This window comes from Bombina bombina, chromosome 7 (genome assembly GCF_027579735.1).
Source record: "Bombina bombina isolate aBomBom1 chromosome 7, aBomBom1.pri, whole genome shotgun sequence".
Classification (NCBI taxonomy): Eukaryota; Metazoa; Chordata; class Amphibia; order Anura; family Bombinatoridae; genus Bombina; species Bombina bombina.
In genome coordinates this window covers 366,263,438-366,288,669 of record NC_069505.1, presented here as the reverse complement: position 1 = coordinate 366,288,669, position 25,232 = coordinate 366,263,438, and positions in this window count along the sequence as shown.

Below are 25,232 nucleotides of genomic sequence, written 5' to 3'. Positions count from 1 at the left end.
GCTGAATAACGCTGTATTTACATTTTACTTCAAAAGACAATAAGCCATTTTATGGACTAGACATTAAAAAGATGCTTACACATGTAACGGGGTTTGGCCTAGGCCCACAATTACCCCTGTGGGTCTTTACCCCAGCTACCTCCATGTGCTCTGCAGGCTGATCCTGAGTCTCCGCTACCTGGGAGTTGGGGTACATGACTGTGGCAGTGCCTCCACCTGACTGGGCATCCAGGGCAAGAATGGGTTTCCCAGACAGGAACATAATAAATAACTACAACACACACAGTAATAACAGTAAAACAGTATGAACATGTATTAAAGGATTATGGTAAATAAAAATAAGGCAAGAAATACAGTGGCTAACTAACACACCGACTCTCTCTAACCAGGCCCAGCACCCTCCCAAACCACCTGCGAACCCACCCTCAGGCTTCACCCTAATGGCTGATGGGTACCAGTTGGTGCACACAAATGTCGGGGCCCTTTAAGGTAATCCACATGCATTTAAACAGTTGCAGCTCATAGGAAACTGCAATCCACAGGAAAAGCTGTTTATAAGTTTATGTGATGGACAGAATGCCCTGTCAGTATGACAAGGAGAGAGGATACTTCTTACCACTGACAGGATTCTGCACAGGCTGAAAGAAAACTCCAAGGTCTGCCAGTCATTTACTTTGTCTGCATTCTTCTCCACAGCTCTCTAACAGGGACAGACTGCAGCTGGCAGCATACACTAAATCAGCAGAGGAATGCTGTTACTTTACAAGATGAAGTCTGCAGCTCTCACACAGCCAGGCCTCACACACACCTTCACTGCTCTGACATGTCTGCTTCCTCCTGTGTCTTACACTCTTCTTTCAGTTTCACTTGATCACATGACCAACCAGTCTAATAGTTGCCTAGGCAACTTCTCCTGCAGAATGTATACAGGTGCAAATGTTCAACAGGAAGGGCTACATTCTCCCCCTTGTAAAATCCTTGCCTTCCACTGGCAAGGTTCCACCAAGAGGTAAATTGAAAAACAAAACATATAAATAATAATAAATGCACTAACAGTCCTATAAACAAATGTTAACTATCTTACAGTTTATTCTAGTACAGAGAGGTTCCAACATTCATAATGTCCGCAACCGCATACAGTAAATCAACCATTTTAGACTGTACCTGGGGCATATGTACATAACTGGGTTCTCCGACTTGATCGTAAGTAAGAACCCTGGGAGGCTGTCGTATTCTAGTACCCAGTCTCTGTTCTCTCTGAGGAAGTCCAGAATGTTCCTGGGAATCTTCAGCTCTGGCCACTTGGGTGGGGAGTTCACCAGATGCTTGAGACCCTGGCTTTCCCATGATACAAGAGTCTCTTTTTGGGGTCCCAGGCACAAAGTTGGGGCTGTTGGGATTCAATGTAGAGGAGGCTAAGGGAGGAGAGGAAGGAAAGTGCTGTGTTTCCTCAGCAGGAGGAGACCACCATTGATCATCAGCACTAAGAGCTTCTGGGGTCTCTACTGCCTCATTTTCAGGACTCTCCGTTGTGCTTTTCTCCCATTCACTACTACTCCCTTCCTCTTCATCGATATAGGCTATTGGTAGTAGATGGTTCCTATGCCAAGCTTTGATCCGGCCTTCTGGGCCTTTTATATTATACACTGGCAGCCCCTTTAGCTTAGACACAACTTCAAATAGGGTATCCTTCCATCTGTCTGCTAATTTGTGTTTCCCAGGTACCCCTAGATTCCGGAGGAGAACCTTATCTCCCGCTTGGACTTCCTGATGCTTCACTTTGGTATCGTATCTTCTTTTGTTGCGTTCCTCCATTTTTGCCGCAGCTTGAGTGGCCAACTCGTAGGCACTGTGAAGGTTTTGTCTGAGGGTCCTCACATACTGGAAGTGAGAGTCTGACTTTGTCCCATCTGGGGACACCCCCAACCGGACATCTATCGGTAGTCTGGCTTCCCTTCCAAACATTAGGAAATAGGGTGAGAATCCTGTAGACTCATGCCTTGTGCAATTATATGCGTGGACCATGGCTTCTACATGCTTACTCCAGGACCGCTTCTCCACTTGTTTCAGAGTCCCGAGCATGTCTAGGAGTGTCCTATTAAAACGCTCAGGCTGGGCATCACCCTCAGGGTGGTAGGGTGTTGTTCTGGACTTGTGAACCTGCAACATATCCAGCAGTTCTTTGATCAGCTTACTCTCAAAGTCTCTACCTTGATCAGAATGTATTCGATTGGGCAGACCGTAGTGCATAAAATATTTCTGCCAGAGGACCTTGGCTACGGTCACAGCCTTCTGGTCTTTAGTGGGAAAAGCCTGAGCGTATCTGGTGAAATGGTCTGTTACTACCAGAACATTCCCAATTCCGGTAGTATCATTCTCAATACATAGATAGTCCATGCACACAAGATCCAGGGGTCCTGTACTTCTCAGGTGGCCCATAGGGGCAGCTCTCACAGGCAGAGTCTTTCTCTGAATACATCTTCTGCAGGTCTTCACATAATGTTCAACATGTTCTCTCATGCGAGGCCAATAGAACCGGTCTTGTACCAGGCCATAGGTCTTGTCTACCCCAAGATGCCCATGTTGATCATGGAGAGCTCTCAGGACCATTCCCCGATATCTATGAGGTAACACTAGCTGCTTTCGACCAGGGTGGTCATGGTATTTTATAATTCTATAAAGGATTCCATCTTCTAGATGTAGTTTACTCCATTCTCTCCGGTACAAATCTCTTTGTCCAATGGGAAGGGAGCTCAGTAATTTAGGGTTCTTGGCTCTCATTGCCTTGAGGACTGTACCTATATACCAGTCCTGTGACTGGGCTTTCTTCTTGTCTTCATTGGTTATGTGAGACCACTGTTGGAGCATTGCTGGAGCACAGAATACCTCTGGTACGGCTTCTGGGGAGTGACATATGGAGTCTATTCCTCTGAGTTCAGAGAACTCATCCTGCCTCTCAGCCACTACATATGTTTGGCACAGGGCTCCTACCCCAGGCACAGGGATTTCTTCCCATTCCTCCTTTTCTTCATGAGGAGGAAGTCCAGGTCTGCGGGACAGAGCATCCGCACTGACATTCTTAGGGCCTGGCTTGTATTTAAGGCTGAAACTATAGTTTGACAATGCTGCCAGCCACCTATGCCCTGTGGCATCCAGCTTTGCTGTTGTTTGAATATAAGTAAGCGGATTGTTATCCGTCCTTACCTCGAATGTTGCTCCATATAAATAGTCATGTAACTTGTCCACAATTGCCCACTTGAGCGCCAAGAATTCTAGCTTATGGACCGGATAGTTTTTCTCTGCACCAGTTAGACTTCTACTTATGTAGGCCACTGGTCTTAACCCTTCTGGGTAGCTCTGATGCAATACGGCCCCTAGGCCTTCCATACTGGCATCAACATGGAGCACATATGGTTTCTCGGGATCTGAATATGCCAATACAGGAGCTTCTGTGAGTCTTTTCTTCAAGATTAAGAAGGCTTCTTCGCATCCTGAGGTCCATTTCTTTCCGAAGGAGTCTTTAGGACTTGGCGCCTTAACACCCTCTATAGCTGAGGTAGTCTTTAACAGGTTGTGTAGCTCTCGAGCAATCTTTGAATAGTCTTTCACAAACCTCCGGTAGTAACCGCAGAATCCAAGAAATGAGCGCAGCTCACTGATGTTATCTGGCCTGGGCCAGTTCATCACCGCTTCAATTTTGGTCGGGTCAGTTGTCACACCTTGTGCGGAAACAATGTGACCTACATATGTAACAGAGTTCTGGGCAAATCGACATTTGTCTATTGATAATTTCAGACCCTCTGCTTGGAGTCGATCCAACACCTTCAGCAATCGCTGTTCGTGCTCTTCTGGTGTCCTTCCAAACACTATGAGGTCATCAAGATAGACTAGGCACTCTTTGGGATTCATATCCCCCACAGTCTTCTCCATCAGCCTTTGAAAGGTGGCGGGAGCTCCAGTGACCCCTTGGGGCATCCTGGTAAACTCGTAGAATCCCAAGGGACAGATGAAAGCTGTCTTTTCCTGATCCTCCTTCTTCATGGGTACCTGATAATACCCAGACCTCAAGTCCAGGACGCTGAACCACTGGCTTCCAGAAAGGGCATCTAGCAGATCTTCTATCCGTGGCAGAGTATATTGATCTGGCACAGTCCTTTTGTTTAAAGTCCGATAGTCTATGCAAAGCCGGACTGTGCCATTCTTTTTCCTAACTACCACTATGGGTGAGGCATATGGACTTCTGGACTCTTTAATAATGCCAGATTCTTCCATCTGTTTGAGTATATCCCGGACATCTTTCACATCTCGAGGGGGTATTCTCCTTGATCTTTCTCTGAAAGGAGCTGGGTCAGAAAGTCTGATAGCATGTGTGGCACTCTTTGCACATCCCACATCCATTTCTTTCCTGGAGAAAACTTTCTCTCGAGTAGCTAATTTGGATCGGAGGCTATCTCTCCACTTTGGTGGTAGAGGAGAATCTTCCAGTTCAAAAACTATAGGTCCTTCATGATCACCTCCCTGTTCTGCCTTTACAGACATTACTGAAGAGACTTGGTCCAACAAGTGAATCACACCAATCTTCTGGTGACGATCAATTCTGATCTCTGTGGGTGTTAAGTTTCTTATCATTATGGGAAAATCTTTACACCAGTGATTCCGCCAGTCTTTCACCTCAGGTATGAGAGTCCACCCTTTTTTTTCATCCTCCTCAGGCAAGGACTCAATGAGGTATTGCCTGGTTCCTCCTGATATTTCATGGTGCATAGATGCTATGGCTCGTAGAGTCTTAGTCTCTCCAGGCCTTACAAATAAAGGTTCTTTCCCTGAGTAGTGGCATGATCCTGGTCTAGCTTGTAGGGCTAGTCGATGGCATTCTTTCCTTAGAACAGGGCTGACTTCCATCAGTCTGGTTAGAGATACATCTCCCACTTCAGTTAGGTAGGCCCTGAACATGTCCTGCACCATTCTTGCGTTGGTACCCAAAATTATTGGGGCGCACATTGTTTTCTTCATGGAGCATACAAGAGCTTCCAATTCCATAGGGCAGATCATTCCTGTGTTTAACTGTGGGATTGTTATTGTCACTCTTATACATCCCTCTACAGGCTGGGCCTGAGATCCCACTCCCCACAACTGCAACTCTCCTGCTGGCTCCAGGGGAATATGTTTTAGATGATGGTCATAGAAGTCTCTATTAATGATGGTGACCTGGGATCCAGTATCTAACAAGGCAGAGGCATGAATATCTTCTATTTGTAACTGTATCAGAGATTTGGGCCCGATCTTGGCCCCCACAGATAATATGGGTGTGGTTCTTTTTCCTCTTTTCCTGAAAGGACTGGTAGCTTGAGCCTCCTCCAGCTCAATAGCTAGCACATCCACTTCTGTATCTGATGAATTAGTGGGACACTCCCGCTTGAAATGCCCTGATTTTCCACACTTAAAACAGTTCCCTCGGGGGGACTGTTCCTCTGGGAATAACCTTCCTGTGGTCTCCCTGCGGTGCTGCCTCCTGGTAGGAGAATAATCTGTTCTTCTTGGCGATGACTTAGACAATAATTCTAATTCAGCTACCTTTTTTTTAAGGACGAACAGTTCCATATCCTCTTTATCTGCAGCTTTAGAAGAATTTCCTTTTTGTGGAGGAGATGGGGACATTTGGTTCTCCAGTATTTTTGCTTTTCGGATCAGTGTGGAATAGGACAAGACTTGATCATCCAACTTAACTCTTAACATGATCATGACTGGATCATTGCTAAGGCCTCCCTTCTGAATTTGTTTGGATAGTCGAGCATCCAACTCAGATGCAGTGACTGCTCCATTATGAAACAGTTTTCCCAGTGACAATTGTAATCGATTGATATAGTCTGAAGCTTTCTCATGTTCCTTCTGTTTAGTGGCTAGGAACTTGATTAATAGATCATCAGAGTCCTCAGATTTTCCATACGCATCCTGCAAAACTTTCAGGTAATCTTGTGCGGTAGCTTGTTCATTCACTCCCCTAAACAGCCTTATCATATTTGTAGCTGGGAAACGAAGACTCTCCATTATCCGTTGTTTTTTTATGTTATCCGTACAAGACCATTCTTCCAATAATTGTACAGCATTATCCTTCCAGGCCTTAAAGGGCTCCTCCCCGGCAGGAACAGGTTGATTCCCAGAAAACACTTTCAGCTTACGGTAACTGTGGGTATGGGTAGCTGTTACTATGGCTTCTGAGAGTTTTTGCAGTATTTCAGATATGTTACTCTCTCCTGAACTTGTGGTTCTCAATAGGGAATCGCCTGGTTTTGGGGATGTTGGAGATGAGGGAACCACTAGATCTGGGGTCTTAGGGGCAGTTGTCCCTTGCACACTGGAAAAGTAGACATTTCGTTTGGGGATGGCCCCAGTCTCTACAGGGGTAACCGGTAATCTCCTGGGGGGTTTCTCTGACAAAGGGGACAGAATCTGGGAATAACTTGATACATTAAAGTCTCTTTGGCCTATAGTGGAGGGTTGCTGCAATGTAACCCCTTCCTCCTTATCAGGGAGAGCGTACACTAAGCGACATCCTTCAGGAGCTGTTTCAAGAAGGTATAGACATGTAGGCCTATGACGGCCTCTCAAATCTGCATGGGAATATACTAACATGTAAGTTTGACCGTATGAATCATGCAGGATGTCTCTGATGGTAGCCATCTCTATTCCCAGTATAATCTCTACGCACTTGGTGACATGTTTTATCTCACTATAGGGAGGTACCTGGCATATCATCACTGCATGATGCAATGGTACCTTCTGTTGCTGGGCCCAATCTGTTACAAATGGGAGTGTGGGCCGGGGAATTAACGGATCCTTACTGGGTGTACCCCAATTTATCTCAGCAGTACCACCAAATGTAACGGGGTTTGGCCTAGGCCCACAATTACCCCTGTGGGTCTTTACCCCAGCTACCTCCATGTGCTCTGCAGGCTGATCCTGAGTCTCCGCTACCTGGGAGTTGGGGTACATGACTGTGGCAGTGCCTCCACCTGACTGGGCATCCAGGGCAAGAATGGGTTTCCCAGACAGGAACATAATAAATAACTACAACACACACAGTAATAACAGTAAAACAGTATGAACATGTATTAAAGGATTATGGTAAATAAAAATAAGGCAAGAAATACAGTGGCTAACTAACACACCGACTCTCTCTAACCAGGCCCAGCACCCTCCCAAACCACCTGCGAACCCACCCTCAGGCTTCACCCTAATGGCTGATGGGTACCAGTTGGTGCACACAAATGTCGGGGCCCTTTAAGGTAATCCACATGCATTTAAACAGTTGCAGCTCATAGGAAACTGCAATCCACAGGAAGAGCTGTTTATAAGTTTATGTGATGGACAGAATGCCCTGTCAGTATGACAAGGAGAGAGGATACTTCTTACCACTGACAGGATTCTGCACAGGCTGAAAGAAAACTCCAAGGTCTGCCAGTCATTTACTTTGTCTGCATTCTTCTCCACAGCTCTCTAACAGGGACAGACTGCAGCTGGCAGCATACACTAAATCAGCAGAGGAATGCTGTTACTTTACAAGATGAAGTCTGCAGCTCTCACACAGCCAGGCCTCACACACACCTTCACTGCTCTGACATGTCTGCCTCCTCCTGTGTCTTACACTCTTCTTTCAGTTTCACTTGATCACATGACCAACCAGTCTAATAGTTGCCTAGGCAACTTCTCCTGCAGAATGTATACAGGTGCAAATGTTCAACAGGAAGGGCTACACACAGTACATCAGAGCTTTCCAAACTTTTCATGTTGGCGACACACTTTTTAGACCTACATCATTTCGCGACACATTAATTCAGTTGTACTAGCAAAAAGGAGGTTAAACTAACTTATTTTCAAATATACGGACACATACATAAATTATATAATAATAATATGTATTTACAAGTAACAGTATGTATGTGCAAGAATTAGAAAAAAAGTTTAATAACACCAATAGCTACTTACTATTTTAATGGGATTTATGGGATGAACACAATTTTTGAATATTTGGTAAAGATACTCGCATTTCATCATCAAGCATTTTTAAGCTTCCACTTCCTATCCATATATCAAGAGCAGGAGCAGCAATGCACTACTGGGAGCTAGCTGCAAAAAAAACCCCTCTGACTTCAGCTCAGCGTTTAACCTGCTGCCCTCAGAGCTCCGTGAGCCCTACTGACTACTGCCTGCGCTGCAAACACACTGCTGTCCCACTCACTGACTACACGTGCATTCACAAGCCAATTAAGGAGACTACACGTGCAGTCAGGAGCCAATGTGCCGCCAAAGCCGCCAATGTTTCAGTTCCCACTGAGCTGCACCAATTGGTTAAGATGATCTGTGACCCACTAGGTATCAATCATGTGTCAACCATGTGATATGCATAGCAGGCAGGCGGAAAGTCAGAAACCTAAAAAAAAAAAAATTTACAAAAATTAAATTTTAAAAAAATTGTGCTGAAACAGGGACACACCTACACACTGCTGCCGACACACTAGTGTGTCCCGACACACAGTTTGGAAAGCACTGCAGTACATACATCTTCTAGTAAAATGTAAATACAGGGTTATTCAGCTGCCTGCCTTCTCCCCACGGAGCATGCCCCTCCTTCCTCTTCCCCACTCGTACCGGTGTAGCCTGCTATTGCACTAAGTGCATAAATCTTCTAGCAATTAAAATGTAAGTTTTTCAGCTGCCTTCCTTCTTCACACGGAGCATGCCTCTCCCCCTCCTTCCTCCTCCCTGTGTAGCCTGCTATTAGCTAAAACAAACATTCCTCTAGCTGTGCACTCAATAGTGCAGAAGTATTTCTAACGCAGAAAGTTTTGATTGCTTTGATTTTAAAACAATGAATGAACAAACTGAATGTTTATTTATATAAATATGAGGCACATATGATGTTTATACAGCACTCAGTTAGCACCACAGTGAGGGAGCATTCTGAACTTGATTTATACAATTATCTGCCATGCACATCACCTGACTGCTGTTCCCGTGAGCAACGTGCATTACAACATGGCAGCATCCATAGCATTACCAAGCACCGGATCAGCAGTCTGATTGAAGATGCTCTTCTTGAACTGTTTGGGGTAAACTGAGCATCAAGGATAGGGGTTAATGCTTAGTTTGTTATTATTAGTAAGTATAAGTTAGTTCAAACAATTTTTAGAAGGTGTTATAGGTCCCTTTAAAGGGACCGATTTATCAAGCTCCGGATCGCAGTAAACAGAAGTTATGAAGAAGCGGTCTAAAGACCGCTGCTCCATAACTTGTCGGCCTTCTCTGAGTCCACAGACATCAATCTGCCTGATCGAGGTGCGGCGGACATGATACGCTACATTTTATCATGTCCGCTCACGCTATGATAAATTGGCCCCTAAGCCTTCACTAGGCCCTTAAAGGAGCCCTATACTCTAAAATAGTCTCCTCTTTAATGTGTTCTTAGTGGTCCATTTAACCTGCTGGAGTGTTGTTATTTTTTGCTTGCTTTTTTAAAATAATCTTTTATTGAGATTTTTGCACAGAAGAAAACATAAAATTTTGTCTATTGAAAAAAATGACAAAACATTCATAGTTCATAGTACAGTGGAGTAAATAAATGAAAAGCAGAAATAAAATAATTGACAAAATATAAACTGAAACCTCTATTTTATAGGTATAATAGCTTACATAAATGACTAATTGGCTGACCACTTATGGGCCCTATGATGTAGGTAAGCTGAAGGAGTGTGATAGTCATATCAAAGACTCTTTTGGGTCAAATGGCACTTAGTGAATATGTGAATAACAGTTTAACATTCAGCAGGTGAACACTGCTTATAGTTTAGTGCATAAAGATAAATAAATATTTAGCATCAGCTAGTAAATACCACTATAATATATGAAGTATATACATATTAGCTGAAATAGAATGTGGTATAGGGTGTGAATTTAAATAAAGCGTACAGGAGGTTCTGGGGATGTGTATTTATTGTGTTTTACAGTGGAATGGTGGGCTAGGTTAAAGTGGCTGCGTATAGGAAACAAAACATTTTCGTACATATATTGACTTTAGTGTACAACAGGAAGAAGTGAAAAACTGACTTATCAGATAACAGAGCATATGTATTTCAGCTTAAACTATATGTAAAGGGAAAGGATATATGAACCTAAATCAAAATATCTCTCAGTAGGCCACATAATATATTAATAAGACGACATAAGCAACTGCTTTAATCTAAGAAGCAACTCTGACTTCTAGCAGTTAGGCTAAGTTAATGATTAATTTCCTATCCAACTCCTGCTCTCACACAATATGTCTCTATCAAAGGTTAGAAGATCTTATTGAGAACAGTTTTTTGAAATGCCTGCTAGACCATTCTATCCAGCAGCTATACACTGTTTAAGGTTCAAGGTCCTCAAATAAAGCCAAGAGTACAGTTACTTTTCCATCTATGGAGGTGAGGTTTGGCCAGGGTTTTTGACTTTCTAAAGATGGCACTTTGAGAGCTTGCCAAGAGCTCTTGGTGTTATGTCCACTAGACTGTTCTTTAGTCTCATATGGCTCAGCGATGATATTGCCACCTGTAGATTGGTTAACTCATTTGGCTGATTTAGAGTAGTAAAAGTGCTTAGGCTGCCTTCTTTGTGTCTCGTTTTTTCTGCTGGTGCATTCTGAGATGGGCTAAAGGCAGATCTTATCTCCTGAGTGAGAGCACGTTGATGGTGATCAAGCTTAGAAATCAAACTGCGTAGCATGTTATGAATGTGTAACTCCATGCTAGGTGGTGTGGTGACAGCGTATAAGATACATGTCTGTGAGTGTTAGAGAGTAGTAAAGGTTACCTGCTTGTGACACCGGCAAATCTAGAAGTCGTATTACCAGATATAGTCTACAGATGAGCGTGTGTCTCCCTGTGAGAGATTAAATCTAGCTTCCAAACAAATACTTTGTTATGAAACCACATGTTATTGTTAGATTGGAGCTAGTAGATGGTGATTATAGTGAAATTCTCCAATATAATATAGTTATATCACTGATGAATATATATCAGACACTACAATGGTGGGAAGAAGGTTGCCTGACATGCTGCAAGCGGTCCGTGATTTTTATATCTCAGGTGTAAGCTGAGGTCTGCACAATATAAACTGTGTGTTGCTTGGGCCTTATTTCATTCTAATGACACAGTGAGTCCACGGATCATCAATTACTATTGGGAATATCACTCCTGGCCAGCAGGAGGAGGCAAAGAGCACCACAGCAGAGCTGATAAGTATCACTTCCCTTCCCACAAACCCTAGTCATTCTCTTCAGTGCAAGGAGGAGGTAAAATTTTGGTATCTTACTTCAATCAAGATTTTATTATTTTGAAAGTCAGAGCAGGCTTGCTCTGATCTTTCCTCTCAAGATTGGGTCTAGCTGTACTCCACATTAGTCTCTTCAGTAGGGCAGTGGTGGCTTTAAACAGTTAGGAACTTGTAGGGTTCTGCGTTTTCCTAACACTCTGCTGCCCTAGTACAGAAAGTCAGAATAAGTTTATTCTGATCTTTCTTTTTTTCTACAGGCCTATGTGAGGAGCTGCATCCTCTCACGCCAGGTAAGCTGTCCTCCTGCCAGACGGCTAGATGCAGGTAAGTGCTGTTTACCTTCCAGGTTGGGAGTTTAAAAGAGGTACTTTAGGGGATTCCTGCAAAGTTTTTAAGGGGACATACATATATCCTAGTTAGGATATGAATTAAAGGGCCACTAAACCCAAAATCTTTCTTTCAGGATTCAGATAGAGAATAGAAATGTAAACAACATTACAATTTACTTCTATTATTTATTTTGCTTCATTTTTTAGATATCCTTAGTTGAAGAAAAAGCAATGCACATGGTGAGCCAATCACACAAGGCTTCTATGTGCAGCAACCAATCAGCAGCTACTGAGCATATCTAGATATGCTTTTCAGCAAAGCATATCAAGAGAATAAAACAAATTACAGGGAGTGCAGAATTATTAGGCAAATGAGTATTTTGACCACATCATCCTCTTTATGCATGTTGTCTTACTCCAAGCTGTATAGGCTTGAAAGCCTACTACCAATTAAGCATATTAGGTGATGTGCATCTCTGTAATGAGAAGGGGTGTGGTCTAATGACATCAACACCCTATATCAGGTGTGCATAATTATTAGGCAACTTCCTTTCCTTTGGCAAAATGGGTCAAAAGAAGGACTTGACAGGCTCAGAAAAGTCAAAAATAGTGAGATATCTTGCAGAGGGATGCAGCACTCTTAAAATTGCAAAGCTTCTGAAGCGTGATCATTGAACAATCAAGCGTTTCATTCAAAATAGTCAACAGGGTCGCAAGAAGCGTGTGGAAAAACCAAGGCGCTAAATAACTGCCCATGAACTGAGAAAAGTCAAGTGTGCAGCTGCCAAGATGCCACTTGCCACCAGTTTGGCCATATTTCAGAGCTGCAACATCACTTGAGTGCCCAAAAGCACAAGGTGTGCAATACTCAGAGACATGGCCAAGGTAAGAAAGGCTGAAAGACGACCACCACTGAACAAGACACACAAGCTGAAACGTCAAGACTGGGCCAAGAAATATCTCAAGACTGATTTTTCTAAGGTTTTATGGACTGATGAAATGAGAGTGAGTCTTGATGGGCCAGATGGATGGGCCCGTGGCTGGATTGGTAAGGTGGAGGTGGAGTACTGGTTTGGGCTGGTATCATCAAAGATGAGCTTGTGGGGCCTTTTCGGGTTGAGGATGGAGTCAAGCTCAACTCCCAGTCCTACTGCCAGTTTCTGGAAGACACCTTCTTCAAGCAGTGGTACAGGAAGAAGTCTGCATCCTTCAAGAAAAACATGATTTTCATGCAGGACAATGCTCCATCACACGCGTCCAAGTACTCCACAGCGTGGCTGGCAAGAAAGGGTATAAAAGAAGAAAATCTATTGACATGGCCTCTTTGTTCACCTGATCTGAACCCCATTGAGAGCCTGTGGTCCATCATCAAATGTGAGATTTACAAGGAGGGAAAACAGTACACCTCTCTGAACAGTGTCTGGGAGGCTGTGGTTGCTGCTGCATGCAATGTTGATGGTGAACAGATCAAAACACTGACAGAATCCATGGATGGCAGGCTGTTGAGTGTCCTTGCAAAGAAAGGTGGCTATATTGGTCACTGATTTGTTTTTGTTTGTTTTTGAATGTCAGAAATGTATATTTGTGAATGTTGAGATGTTATATTGGTTTCACTGGTAAAAATAAATAATTGAAATGGGTATATATTTGTTTTTTGTTAAGTTGCCTAATAATTATGCACAGTAATAGTCACCTGCACACACAGATATCCCCCTAAAATAGCTATAACTAAAAACAAACTAAAAACTACTTCCAAAACTATTCAGCTTTGATATTAATGAGTTTTTTGGGTTCATTGAGAACATGGTTGTTGTTCAATAATAAAATTAATCCTCAAAAATACAACTTGCCTAATAATTCTGCACTCCCTGTAGATAATAGAAGTAAATTAGAAAGATGTTTAAAATTGCATTCTCTTTCTAAATCATGAAAGAAAAAATGTGAGTCTCATGTCCCTTTAAGCAGTGAGCAGGAACTTCATGTGACTTTGGAGAGAGACTTTTCCCCTTTTATCAGAGATGAAGGGTTTAATTGATTGTAAGATGACACTCTGAGGGGCCAGGTTTTCTGTCATATTTTTTTGATAACAATTACTCTGCTGTGTCTAATCCAGCAGAGAACAGAGCTGTCAGGTTAAACCCAGGTTTGAAGCTGTTCTAAGAGGTCAAAACAGAGGATGTTGATGCCTGTTATGATTTGGGTCGCTATGCGATTCTCTATTCTCTGTCCTGATTATTGGTATTGTGAGCAAGCTATTCGGTTTTTACTGATCTCGCTTAGGACTTTGGGCAGTCAATCTGTCTTTTTGTTGTGTGTGTATGCAGTTTTTTTAGTTTTTTTGGAAACGGGAGAGCAGGAGTTTGCGCACCTTTAGCTAGTGGTGCACTGTTAGGGAGATAAAACTACTAACCTCACCTTGTGCAGGTAATCTGGCTTGGGCAGGTAATCTGGCTCTTAGCTAGGTATGATGCAGAGAGCGGGAGTTTGCACGTCATTAGTCAGTGGTACACTGTATCCTCTCGCTAGCTATTTGATCACGCCTCCTTCTTGTTCCGTAGTTTGGAGCGGCGCCATTTTTGGCTGCTCCCATAATGAACATGTGACCCGGCTCTTTCTCTGACATGAGCAGGGAGCGGCGGTCTTGTTTAAGAGTCTCAGTGTACTTGAGACTATTCTGCTCTGTTGTTAGCAGTAGTGATGTCGTGAACATAAAAATTTGGGTTTGCGAACGGCGAACGTGAACTTCCGCAAAAGTTTGCGAACGGGCGAACCGGGCGAACCGCCATAGACTTCAATAGGCAGGCGAATTTTAAAACCCACAGGGACTCTTTCTGGCCACAATAGTGATGGAAAAGTTGTTTCAAGGGGACTAACACCTGGACTGTGGCATGCCGGAGGGGGATCCATGGCAAAACTCCCATGGAAAATGACATAGTTGATGCAGAGTCTGGTTTTAATCCATAAAGGGCATAAATCACCTAACATTATAAAATATGAGGAAAAAATGAAAAAAAACACACTTTTTCTAACTTTGACCCCCAAACTCTGTTACACATCTACAACCACCAAAAAACAACCATGCTAAATAGTTTCTAAATTTTGTCCTGACTTTAGAAATACCCAATGTTAACATGTTCTTTGCTTTTTTTGCAAGTTATATTGAAATAAATACAAGAAAAGATCTTCGCGTCCCATAGAAAGTAATAGAAGCCGTTAATCGATAAATTATACCAGGTTTCCAATGAAAGCGCTAACCGTTAATACATTGTCGGAGGCTGTCGATACATTGAGATATATTACCCCCAGCTCAACTAGGTGTAAAAGAGGAAAATTGTGCTTTTTGAGACCTATTTTCTATTGAAATTATAAAACTTGCAAATAATGCAAGTGTTTTAATGTAGAAATAAATTGTTATAAGTAATATTTATTGTTGTCTCATGTATAGAAATAGTTGAACTTATATTCTAATAGAAATATCAGTATATATTTAAATATAATAATATATGCAAGAACATATCTACAGAATGCAAACTAGACCTATGCCTAGGGCAGCAAGAAATATTACTTATATTTATGAAGTGTTAAATATAATTATATTAGAAAATAGTATTTGATTATTAAAAATATGGATAAGTGTTTTTTTATTTTTCTTGAGAGGCGATCACAGGTAAGAAGCACGGACGTTAAACGTAAATTCTATAGCGTAAGGTCGGGTTACCTTAGCAACTAATTGATTTTCAAGAAATCCGACGTCAGATGGAAGCGTTAACACAACGTTAACTTACAGCTACACGAAAAGAGCGACTGCGCGCAACACGCTAATCTTTTCAATGGAAACCTGGTACTAAAATGCAGCCGTAAATTACTTTTAGCTGTCGGCCGCTTCGGTAGCTTACGGCTCCATTTTTAACGACTCAATGGAAGCGAGGCCCTATATGGCTTTGGCGTTGCTTTTTGGTAATTAGAAGGCTGCTAAATGCTTTTATTTTTAAACCTGACACAGCGTTAGACCTACAGAGCAAAATCCAAAGGTAGTGATAGTAATATTTTACATTTGAATGTTTTTGAAATAGAATAAAATGTTCTATTTATTTTAAAATAGATCATTCTATTTATATTTGATTTTTTGTTAGTAAAAAGTATCTATACCTATATATCTATATAAATATATACAGGTATATATATATATATATATATATATATATATATATACACCGGTATATATATATATATATATATATATATATATATATACATATATATATATTTTTTTTTATTTATTTATTATATATATATATATATATATATATATATATATATATACATACAAAGAGCATTTTCTTCTAAGTGAACAATGTTGGAATCTAAAATATTTACAATAAAAACACATTAAAACACATTATAAAATATTAAAATTGATTAAAAAAGATTTTTAAGTTTAAAGCTGAGTGGAAAGGGCTCCAAATTCTGTATGTGTGCATGTATATATGTATGTATGTATATAAATATAAATACAAAGTTTGTTTTAGCACATCTTACAAAAATTTTATATACACATCTTTGGGAGTGTTGCCAATGTGACCAAGTAGTTACACAAAACAGGGGGGTATTGGCGCACATCCATTTGCAAATAAACAACACATTTTTAAATGCTGCAAAAAATTGCCTGCAAAAACATCTATTCTTTTAAATAAAATTGTGATCTTAGTCACACAATATGGCCATATTCTGCTAAGCCAGTCACCAACTTTCAAGGTGTCCCAATATAGACTGGTCCTAACACTACAGTCCTTTGCCTTAATGGGCTGAATCATTCCTGCTTTTTCTCTTCATAATAGAATGAGACTCCCTGGCTTTAAATACACAACTCCATTACATTGACATGAGTACTGAGCTTGGGTGGGGTGCTTTAACCAATGGGAGATGATAAGTCTCCCTTTTATTTTTATATACAAATACAAAGTTTGGTTTAGCACATCTTACAAAATGTTTATATACACATATTTAGAATATATGAAATATCAATATAAGTTTTGACTTTGTATCACATGTCCCTGAATGTCATGTCCAAATTTATTGTATACTAATACCACACTATGAATTGAATTCTGTACAGAGAGATTTGTTGCATTTACTCACAATTAGTAATCATGATATGTGTCAGACATTATGATTTTTGCTTGTACTTAAAGGGACATGAAACCAAATTTTTTTCTTTCATGATTTAGAAAGAGCATGCAATTTTAAACAACTTTCTAATTTACTTCTATTATCTAATTTGCTTTAATCTCTTGATATACTTTGGTAAAAAAGCATATCTAGATAGGCTAAGTAACTGCTGATTGGTTGCTGCACATAGATGCCTTGCGTGATTGGCTCACCCATATGCATTGTTATTTCTTCAACAAAGGATATCTAAAGAGTGAAGCAAATTAGATAATAGAAGTAAATTGGAATGTTGTTTAAAATTGTGTTCTCTACTTGAATCATGAAAGAAAAATTTGGGGTTTAGTGTCCCTTTAAGAAGGGTTTCCAATGTTTAACATTTTAGGAAGGTGTGTCAGTGTTATCCAATGATATGACAGCATATAGTATATAAGGCAGAGTAATAGATAGCCAATCATGTCTATGATTAAGGCAGGAGCAGCCGAAACACGTAAGACAGATTGGTGCCTTGTCTGATGTGCTGTTTTCTTGGGTTTTCTACTGCCAATGTGACCAAGTAGTTACACAAAAACATAATTTATGCTTACCTGATAAATTCCTTTCTTCTGTTGTGTGATCAGTCCACGGGTCATCATTACTTCTGGGATATAACTCCTCCCCAACAGGAAATGCAAGAGGATTCACCCAGCAGAGCTGCATATAGCTCCTCCCCTCTACGTCAGTCCCAGTCATTCGACCAAGAATCAACGAGAAAGGAGTAACCAAGGGTGAAGTGGTGACTGGAGTATAATTTAAAAGATATTTACCTGCCTTAAAACAGGGCGGGCCGTGGACTGATCACACAACAGAAGAAAGGAATTTATCAGGTAAGCATAAATTATGTTTTCTTCTGTTATGTGTGATCAGTCCACGGGTCATCATTACTTCTGGGATACCAATACCAAAGCAAAAGTACACGGATGACGGGAGGGATAGGCAGGCTCATTATACAGAAGGAACCACTGCCTGAAGAACCTTTCTCCCAAAAATAGCCTCCGAAGAAGCAAAAGTGTCAAATTTGTAAAATTTGGAAAAAGTATGAAGCGAAGACCAAGTTGCAGCCTTGCAAATCTGTTCAACAGAGGCCTCATTCTTAAAGGCCCAAGTGGAAGCCACAGCTCTAGTGGAGTGAGCTGTAATTCTTTCAGGAGGCTGCTGTCCAGCAGTCTCATAGGCTAAACGTATTATGCTACGAAGCCAAAAAGAGAGAGAGGTAGCAGAAGCTTTTTGACCTCTCCTCTGTCCAGAATAAACGACAAACAGGGAAGAAGTTTGGCGAAAATCTTTAGTTGCCTGCAAGTAGAACTTGAGGGCACGAACTACATCCAGATTGTGTAGAAGACGTTCCTTCTTTGAAGAAGGATTTGGACACAAGGATGGAACAACAATCTCTTGATTGATATTCCTATTAGTGACTACCTTAGGTAAGAACCCAGGTTTAGTACGCAGAACTACCTTATCTGAGTGAAAAATCAGATAAGGAGAATCACAATGTAAGGCTGATAACTCAGAGACTCTTCGAGCCGAGGAAATAGCCATTAAAAACAGAACTTTCCAAGATAACAATTTTATATCAATGGAATGAAGGGGTTCAAACGGAACACCCTGTAAAACGTTAAGAACTAAGTTTAAACTCCATGGCGGAGCAACAGCTTTAAACACAGGCTTGATCCTAGCTAAAGCCTGACAAAAGGCCTGGACGTCTGGATTTTCTGACAGACGCCTGTGTAACAAGATGGACAGAGCTGAGATCTGTCCCTTTAATGAACTAGCTGATAGACCCTTTTCTAAACCTTCTTGTAGAAAGGACAATATCCTAGCGATCCTAACCTTACTCCAAGAGTAACCTTTGGATTCGCACCAGTATAGGTATTTACGCCATATTTTATGGTAAATCCTTCTGGTAACAGGCTTCCTAGCCTGTATCAGGGTATCAATAACCGACTCAGAAAAACCACGTTTTGATAAAATCAAGCGTTCAATTTCCAAGCAGTCAGCTTCAGAGAAGTTAGATTTTGATGTTTGAATGGACCCTGTATCAGAAGGTCCTGTCTTAGAGGTAGAGACCAAGGCGGACAGGCTGACATGTCCACTAGATCTGCATACCAAGTCCTGCGTGGCCATGCAGGCGCTATTAGAATCACTGATGCTCTCTCCTGTTTGATTTTGGCAATCAATCGAGGAAGCAGCGGGAAGGGTGGGAACACATAAGCCATCCCGAAGTTCCAAGGTGCTGTCAAAGCATCTATCAGAACCGCTCCCGGATCCCTGGATCTGGACCCGTAGCGAGGAAGTTTGGCGTTCTGGCGAGACGCCATGAGATCTATCTCTGGTTTGCCCCAACGTCGAAGTATTTGGGCAAAGACCTCCGGATGAAGTTCCCACTCCCCCGGATGAAAAGTCTGGCGACTCAAGAAATCCGCCTCCCAGTTCTCCACTCCCGGGATGTGGATTGCTGATAGGTGGCAAGAGTGAGACTCTGCCCAGCGAATTATCTTTGATACTTCCATCATTGCTAGGGAGCTTCTTGTCCCTCCCTGATGGTTGATGTAAGCTACAGTCGTGATGTTGTCCGACTGAAACCTGATGAACCCCCGAGTTGTTAATTGGGGCCAAGCCAGAAGGGCATTGAGAACTGCTCTCAATTCCAGGATGTTTATTGGAAGGAGACTCTCCTCCTGATTCCATAGTCCCTGAGCCTTCAGAGAATTCCAGACAGCGCCCCAACCTAGTAGGCTGGCGTCTGTTGTTACAATTGTCCAGTCTGGCCTGCTGAATGGCATCCCCCTGGACAGGTGTGGCCGATAAAGCCACCATAGAAGAGAATTTCTGGTCTCTTGATTCAGATTCAGAGTAGGGGACAAATCTGAGTAATCCCCATTCCACTGACTTAGCATGCATAATTGCAGCGGTCTGAGGTGTAGGCGTGCAAAAGGTACTATGTCCATTGCCGCTACCATTAAGCCGATCACCTCCATGCATTGAGCTACTGACGGGTGTTGAATGGAATGAAGGACGCGGCATGCATTTTGAAGTTTTGTTAACCTGTCTTCTGTCAGGTAAATCTTCATTTCTACAGAATCTATAAGAGTCCCCAAGAATGGAACTCTTGTGAGAGGAAAGAGAGAACTCTTCTTTTCGTTCACTTTCCATCCATGCGACCTTAGAAATGCCAGAACTAACTCTGTATGAGACTTGGCAGTTTGAAAGCTTGAAGCTTGTATTAGAATGTCGTCTAGGTACGGAGCTACCGAAATCCCTCGCGGTCTTAGTACCGCTAGAAGGGCACCCAGAACCTTTGTGAAGATTCTTGGAGCCGTAGCCAATCCGAATGGAAGAGCTACAAACTGGTAGTGCCTGTCTAAGAAGGCAAACCTTAGATACCGGTGATGATCTTTGTGGATCGGTATGTGAAGGTAAGCATCCTTTAAATCCACTGTGGTCATGTACTGACCCTCTTGGATCATGGGTAAGATTGTCCGAATAGTTTCCATTTTGAACGATGGAACTCTTAGGAATTTGTTTAGAGTCTTTAAATCTAAGATTGGCCTGAAAGTTCCCTCTTTTTTGGGAACCACAAACAGGTTTGAGTAGAACCCTTGTCCTTGTTCCGACCACGGAACCGGATGGATCACTCCCATTGTTAACAGATCTTGTACGCAGCGTAGAAACGCTTCTTTCTTTATCTGGTTTGTTGACAACCTTGACAGATGAAATCTCCCTCTTGGGGGAGATAATTTGAAGTCTAGAAGGTATCCCTGAGATATGATCTCTAGTGCCCAGGGATCCTGAACATCTCTTGCCCAGGCCTGGGCGAAGAGAGAGAGTCTGCCCCCTACTAGATCCGGTCCCGGATCGGGGGCTCTCGGTTCATGCTGTCTTTGGGGCAGCAGCAGGTTTCCTGGCCTGCTTGCTTTTGTTCCAGGACTGGTTAGGCTTCCAGCCTTGCCTGTAACGAGCAACAGCTCCTTCCTGTTTTGGTGCAGTGGAGGTTGATGCTGCTCCTGTTTTGAAATTCCGAAAGGGACGAAAATTAGACTGTCTAGCCTTAGCTTTGGCCTTGTCTTGAGGTAGGGCGTGGCCCTTACCTCCCGTAATGTCAGCGATAATTTCTTTCAAACCGGGCCCGAATAAGGACTGCCCCTTGAAAGGTATATTAAGTAATTTGGACTTAGAAGTAACATCAGCTGACCAGGATTTTAGCCACAGTGCCCTGCGTGCCTGTATGGCGAATCCTGAGTTCTTAGCCGTAAGTTTGGTTAAATGTACTACGGCCTCCGAAATGAAAGAATTAGCTAGTTTAAGGACTCTAAGCCTGTCCGTAATGTCGTCTAGCGTAGAGGAACTAAGGTTCTCTTCAAGCGACTCAATCCAAAATGCTGCCGCAGCCGTAATCGGCGCGATACATGCAAGGGGTTGTAATATAAAACCTTGTTGAACAAACATTTTCTTAAGGTAACCCTCTAATTTTTTATCCATTGGATCTGAGAAAGCACAGCTATCCTCCACCGGGATAGTGGTACGCTTAGCTAAAGTAGAAACTGCTCCCTCCACCTTGGGGACCGTTTGCCATAAGTCCCGAGTGGTGGCGTCTATTGGAAACATCTTTCTAAATATTGGAGGGGGTGAGAACGGCACACCGGGTCTATCCCACTCCTTAGTAACAATTTCAGTTAGTCTCTTAGGTATAGGAAAAACGTCAGTACTCGCCGGTACCGCAAAGTATTTATCCAACCTACACAGTTTCTCTGGTATTGCAACGGTGTTACAATCGTTGAGAGCTGCTAAGACCTCCCCTAGTAGTACACGGAGGTTCTCCAATTTAAATTTAAAATTTGAAATATCTGAGTCCAATCTGTTTGGATCAGAACCGTCACCCACAGAATGAAGCTCTCCGTCCTCATGCTCTGCGAGCTGTGACGCAGTATCAGACATGGCCCTAGCATTGTCAGCGCACTCTGTTCTCACCCCAGAGTGATCACGCTTGCCTCTTAGTTCTGGTAATTTAGACAAAACTTCAGTCATAACAGTAGCCATATCTTGTAATGTTATCTGTAATGGCCGCCCAGATGTACTGGGCGCCAAAATATCACGCACCTCCCGGGCGGGAGATGCAGGTACTGTCGCGTGAGGCGAGTTAGTCGGCATAACTCTCCCCTCGCTGTTTGGTGAAATTTGTTCACATTGTACAGATTGACTCTTATTTAAAGTAGCATCAATACAGTTAGTACATAAATTTCTATTGGGCTCCACCTTGGCATTGGAACAAATGACACAGATATCTTCCTCTGAGTCAGACATGTTTAACACACTAGCAAAAAAACTTACAACTTGGTTATAATCTTTTTTAGCAAAAAAACGCACTGTGCCTCAAAGAGGTACTAACGATTAAATGACAGTTGAAATAATGAACTGAAAAACAGTTATAGCATCAAACTTTAAAACAACACAACTTTTAGCAAAGGTTTGTTCCCATTAGTAAAAAACAACACTAATTAAATTTGTACATAAGAAAACAAAACAACGTTTTTTATTCACAGTCACTATAAGAATTCTCACAGCTCTGCTGAGAGAATTTACCTCCCTTCAAAGAAGTTTGAAGACCCCTGAGATCTGTCAGAGATGAACCGGATCATGCAGGAAATATAAAAGTAGCTGACTGGAATTTTTTGATGCGTAGCAAAGAGCGCCAAAAACGGCCCCTCCCTCTCCCACACAGCAGTGAAGAGAAACGAAACTGTCACAATTAAAGCAAAATACTGCCAAGTGGAAAATAATGCCCAAATATTTATTGACACAGTACCTCAGCAATGTAAACGATTCTACATTCCAGCAAAAACGTTTAACATGAGAATAGTTATTAAAAGGATTAGTGACCTTTAACACAGTAGTTCCGGTGAAATACCATCCCCAGAATACTGAAGTGTATACATACATGTCATTTTCACGGCATGGCAGGCTTTTCTCATCAATTCCATTCAGAAAATAAAAACTGCCACATACCTCAATGCAGATTCATCTGCCCGCTGTCCCCTGATCTGAAGCCTTTACCTCCCTCAGATGGTCGAGAACAGCAATATGATCTTAACGACTCCGGTTAAAATCATAGTAAAAAATCTCTGTCAGATTCTTCCTCAAACTCTGCCAGAGAAGTAATAACACGCTCCGGTGCTATTTTAAAATAACAAACTTTTGATTGAAGTCATAAAAACTAAGTGTAATCACCATAGTCCTCTCACACATCCTATCTAGTCGTTGGGTGCAAGAGAATGACTGGGACTGACGTAGAGGGGAGGAGCTATATGCAGCTCTGCTGGGTGAATCCTCTTGCATTTCCTGTTGGGGAGGAGTTATATCCCAGAAGTAATGATGACCCGTGGACTGATCACACATAACAGAAGAAACAGGGGGTATTGGCGCACATCTATTTGCAAATAAACAACACAAACATTTTTAATGTATGTGTGTGTATGTGTGTGTGTGTGTGTGTGTGTGTGTGTGTTATAGTTGCTATACCTATAACAACTTAACTACATAAGCAATTCTCTTCTGAAGATGGAGATAGTTACATTATGATACCTAGCTTTTTTACTAGCCGGCAGTGCATGAGAGTCTCTTGTTAATAATAGGGCTAGTTGATATATCCATGCATATAGGTTTAGGGTTGAGCCTCACAATTTCACTATGAGTAATGGGTCAGAAATTATAGAGATAAGTCAATGTCCGTATAATGTTTTATCATGTTAAGGTTTGTTTGACATATAATGCAAAACAACTAATACCAAAAAAGCAATGGTCCCTAGGGGGGGCGCCTAACTAAAGCCACACGATCAAAAATGTACAATTGTGTGTTAGATGCAATATGAGAACCAGTGGTGATTATACATAATATATATATGGAATCTAGTTATCAAGTTCTATCAGACCTGATCCGACAGTGCAAATCAGGTCCGACAGACATTGCTGAATACGGCGAGCAATACGCTCGCCGTATTCAGCATTGCACCAGCAGCTCACAAGAGCTGCTGGTGCAGCGCTGCCCACTGCAGACTCACGGCCAATAGGCCGCCAGCAGGGGGGTGTCAATCAACCCGATCGTACTCAATCGGGTTGATTTCCGGTGATGTCTGTCCGCCTGCTCAGAGCAGGTGGACAGGTTATGGAGCAGCGGTCTTTGTGAACGCTGCTTCATAACTGCTGTTTCTGGCGAGCCTGCAGGCTCGCCAGAAACACGGGGCATCAAGCTCCTTTCGGAGCTTGATACATATGCCCCTATATATCCTTTCATTTGAAGGAAATCTGCCATCTACAATATATCAATGGTGAACTTAGTTGCTCTCACTACTAGTGCCAGTTTTATGTTCCAAATTTTATAAATGAATGGACAATATGTTCATAGTGAACTTAGTCGATATCACTACTAGTGCCGGTTTTATGTTCCAAATTTTATATATACACGTACAATCTGCTAATCCGCTATTTTACTCTCTTAAGAAAAGTTTATGATTGTATATAGTGTGTATAGTCGAGAGAACAGTCAGGAGTGACATATGATAGCGTATCAAAAGCGATGTATACTCTCAACATCCACTTACTAATCTCAATAAACTATCTATATTGGTGATAAGATTTTGATAATGAATAGCATCATAATCTGACAAGGCTTTTAACATATATATTAGAATACTAGATATCTGGTATTAATGCCAATTTCCTTTATATACTAATAATCTAGTTGTGTAAAGTCAGATATGAATCTTAGACTACTTACCTAACATTTTTACCTAACTACTTACCTAACAAATGTTACAACTAGGTGTAGTGACGTCAGATCCCTAATGGAAACCCAAGAGTACGCTGGATAAACCTACTTGTGTGAGAAGCAGAGAGACTGTTTACATGAGAGCGGTGCATCTTGGAGGCTTATGGAACTGATGATCCGGATAACTGCTAGCAATTTCTACAGATCCGGTAAGAGGAGGAGGTTTAGCGGGTGCAGTTTGACCTTAAGAGCGGTTACCGCGGTCGCTGATTGCACTTTGTAAGCCTGCAAAAAAGATTTTTACCTAACTACTTACCTAACAAATGTTACAACTAGGTGTAGTGACGTCAGACACCTAATGGAAACCCCAGAGCACGCTGGAAAAACCTGCATGTGTGAGAAGCAGAGAGACTGTTTACCATGAGAGCGGTGCGTCTTGGAGGTTTATGGAACTGATGATCCAGATAACTGCTAGCAATTTCCACAGATCCGGTAAGAGGAGAAGGTTTAGCGATGCAGTTTGACCTTAAGAGCGGTTACATACTGTTGCACTTTGTAAGCCTGCAAAAAAGATTTCTTTCATGTAATTAACAAGAGTCCATGAGCTAGTGACGTATGGGATATACATT